Here is a 3,894-nt window from a genome sequence, read left to right as displayed (position 1 = left end):
TTATGTTCTGGGGGCAGCTTCTCTTTCCCGTAGAAGCTAACGGCAAGCACCGTGTTTGTGTATGCTGGATACACCCATGATGTGGTACACTCCTCTGAGAAGTACTGAAATTAAAAAAAAAGGTCTGGTAATGTCCCGATGCATTCTGGGCGTAGCACATCTGAGCCTTCTGTGCTACTTCTTGTGACGCAGAGCAAGAATACCAGTAAATCACTGGTACGTGTTTACATTCGTAAGTTGCTGCGTGAGGCTGTCTGTGGTGTCCCACTGGCTGCCAGCTCACCTCCGCGGCCAGCTTCCCGGCGAGGGTGAAACCCCTCCAGATGCGATCCGGGGAAAGAGGGCACCCTCTGCCGGGTACGCCAGGCCCCTGCTCTGGTAGGGGCCTGGCCTCCCCCCGGCAACCCCCTTGATGCTCCGGCGTCATTCTTCCGACTACGACCTCAGATCAGACGTGGTGGCCTGCTGAATTTAAGCATATTACTAAGCGGAGGTAAAGAAACTAACCAGGATTCCCAGAGTAACGGCGAGTGAAGAGGGAAGAGGCCCGCGCCGAATCCCCGCCCGGCAGCGGGTGCAGGAAATGTGGCGTACAGAAGACCAACTCCCCGGCGTCGCTCAGGGGGCCCAAGTCCTTCTGATTGAGGCTCACCCCGTGGACGGTGTTAGGCCAGTAGCGGCCCCCAGCGTGCCGGGATCGGGTCTTCTTGTAGTCAGTTTGCTTGGGAATGCAGCCCAAAGTGGGTGGTAAACTCCATCTGAGGCTAAATACGGGCACGAGACCAATAGCCAACAAGTACCGTAAGGGAAAGTTGAAAAGAACTTTAAAGAGAGAGTTCAAGGGGGCATGAAACTGTTGAGAGGTAAACGGGTGGGGTCCATGCAGTCCGCCTGGAGGATCCAGCACAGCGGGAAGGCCGGTGGCCCGGGAGTTCCGGATCCCCTCTGTGGGACCGGCGCCCGGGCCCTACCCGGCCCCCATAGGGTGCATTTCCTCCACGGCGGTGCGCCGCGACTGGCTCTGGGTCGGCTGGGAAGGCTTTGGGGTGGCAGGTGGCCCTCCGCTCCGGTGGAGGGTGTTACAGCCCCCCTGGCAGCAGCTTCGTCGTGTCCGCGGGGCCGAGGGAGATTCGACTGTCTCCGCGCCCTCCCCCGGGCACCCGTTCCCAGCCGCCCCTCGGGGCGCGCTGATGCGGTTGAAGGGGGGACGGGCCCCCTGCTCCCGGCACGACTGTCGACAGGGGCGGACTGTTCTCAGTATGCTCGCCCGCATCGCGCCGCCGGGCAGGGAGGCCCACGCCAGGCGCCAGGGGTCTGCAGGTATGTCGGTTACCCACCCGACCCGTCTCGAAACACGGACCAAGGAGTCTAACACGTGCGCGAGTCGGAGGGCCGAGCGAACCCTGTGGCGCAATAAAGGTGAGGGCCGGCGCGCGCCTGCTGAGGTGGGATCCCGCCGCGCTTCCAGCGGCGGGCGCACCACCCGCCCATCTCGCCCGCTTAGTCGGGGAGGTGGAGCATGAGCGTGCGTGATAGGACCCAAAAGATGGTCAAATATGCCTGGGCAGGGCGAAGCCAAATAAAACTCTGGTGGAGGTCGGTAGCGGTCCTGACATGCAAATGGGTCATCCGACCTGGGTATAGGGGCGAAAGAATAATCGAACCATCTAGTAGCTGGTTCCCTCCGAAGTTTCCCTCCCTCTGGTAAAGCGAATGATTAGAGGTCTTGGGGCCGAAACAATCTCAACCTATTCTCAAACTTTAAATGGGTAAGAAGCCCGGCTCAATGGCGTGGAACCGGACATGGAATGCGAGTGCCTAGTGGACCACTTTTGGTAAGCAGAACTGGCGCTGCGGAATGAACCAAACGCCGGGTTAATGCGCCCGATGCCGACGCTCATCATACCCCAGAAAAGGTGTTGGTTGATATAGACAGCAGAACGGTGGCCATGGAAGTCAGAATCCGCTAAGGAGTGTGTAACAACTCACCTGCCAAATCAACTAGCCCTGAAAATGGATGGCGCTGGAGCATCGAGCCCATACCTGGCCGTCGCTGAGAGCCGCGGGGGCTAAGCCGCGACGAGTAGGATGGCCGCTCCGGTGAGCACGGAAGCCCGGGGCGAGGGCCTGGGTGGAGCCACCGCAGGTGCAGCTATTGGTGATAGTAACAAATATTCAAACGAGAACTTTGAAGGCAGAAGTGGAAAAGGGTTCCATGTGAACAGCAGTTGAACATGTGTCAGTCGGTCCTAAGAGATGGGCGAGCGCCATTCGGAAGGGACGGGTGATGGCCTCCATTGATCTCGGCCAATAGAAAGGGAGTTGGGTTCAGATCCCCGAACCCTGAGTGGCAGAGACGGGCGCCCTCGAGGCATCCAGCGCGGTAACGCGAACGATCCCGAAGAAGCCGTCGGGAGCCCCGGGGAGAGTTCTCTTTTCTTTGTGAAGGGCAGGGCGCCCTGGCATGGGTTCAACCCGAGAAAGGAGCCCGAACCTTGGAAAGTGTTGCGGTTCTGGCAGCGTCCGGTGAGCTCTAGGTGGTCCTTGAAAATCTGGGGGAGATGGTGTAAATCTCACGACAGACCCTACCCATATCCGCAGCAGGTCTCCAAGGTGCACCGCCTCTGGCATGTTGGAACAATGTAGGTAAGGGAAGTCGGCAAGTCAGATCCATAACTTTGTGATAAAGATTGGCTCTAAGGGCTGAGTCGGTTGGGCTGGGGCGCGAAGCAGGGCTGGGCGCGCGCCGCGGCTGGACGAGCGCCTCCTTCCGGGCCGGCGGCGACTCTGGACGCGATCCCGGCCCTTCCTGTGGATCGACCCAGCTGCGGTGGTCGCCTCTCCCCATGTTCTACCGCGGCCGGCACCTGGCAGCTGACTTAGAACTGGTGCGGACCAGGGGAATCCGACTGTTTATTTAAAACAAAGCATCTCGAAGGCCCGAGGCCTGTTGACGCGATGTGATTTTGGTTGTATGATGGAACAACTACCACTTGAACAACAGTCTAAACAACTACTCCTTAACCACTACTTAGTCTAAACTACTAAAGTTTTAACAACAACTAGCATTTACAACTACTATGCCTTTACCTCGCTTGCCTTTACCCCATTAATGTATTTATTTTACTGGTAAGTATATATATATATCTATATATATATATATATATATAGACGCTCGTTGTTCAAAGAACACACCACACTCGCGGGGATAGCAGGACAGCAGCTTTATTCTGCAGCAGCACACTGATTCGCTCAGGGTCAAGGAGGGAACCCCCGTTACAGGGGTCAAAAAGTTCAACTTGTAATGTCCGACGCGTTTCGAAGGGCTGGCCTTCTTCCTCAGGGAAATGTGAACTCTGAGTGGCTGACACAGGTAACTTCTTTATATTTGAAGTTTATGACACGCCCGGTGTCGGGCGGGGCAAATGCCTCGATGTCTTCTGGTACCTGTATGCCTTCCCGATATGACAGCATATAGTGTCCCTTGTCTTGAGCCTGTATTGCTGCCAAAAACCACCAGTAGTGTACCCCCTCGCCTGCCATGCGTCATCCCGGTCAAGGAGTGAAGTCGGAATATTCCGAGGGAACAACAATCTGTATGAATGTCCATTTGCGGCTCTTATCCCGGTTTGGCATCATGGCGGTGCTAGGCGCATGCAGGTTCACTGCCAGGCTCCGTTTTCCATATATATATATATATATGTCAAGGAACGAGTATCAGCTAATGAAGGTGTAAGCGGGCGTTTGAGGCAGCCGAAGTGCTTCCTACGCTGTCCTTAATTAAAGATGTTTGCTGAATGAACATACTTGTGTGGGCTCCCTCACTGCAGGCAACTCGTTGTTTGGATGTAATGCGGCACCGCCTGAGCCGCGAGGAGAGATCTGCTTCATTCT

At 56.4% G+C, this 3,894-nt stretch overlaps 1 pseudogene; it reads left to right on the top strand.

Annotated features, from left to right (window-relative positions):
* Nucleotides 1-438: 438 nt before the first annotated feature.
* Nucleotides 439-3,182, top strand: LOC147717781 (28S ribosomal RNA; annotated as a pseudogene).
* Nucleotides 3,183-3,894: the final 712 nt, after the last annotated feature.

Source organism: Lissotriton vulgaris, chromosome 5, assembly GCF_964263255.1.
Source record: "Lissotriton vulgaris chromosome 5, aLisVul1.2, whole genome shotgun sequence".
NCBI lineage: Eukaryota > Metazoa > Chordata > Amphibia > Caudata > Salamandridae > Lissotriton > Lissotriton vulgaris.
The sequence above is the reverse complement of the archived record's forward strand: the minus strand, read 5'-3'. Positions and strand labels throughout refer to the sequence as shown.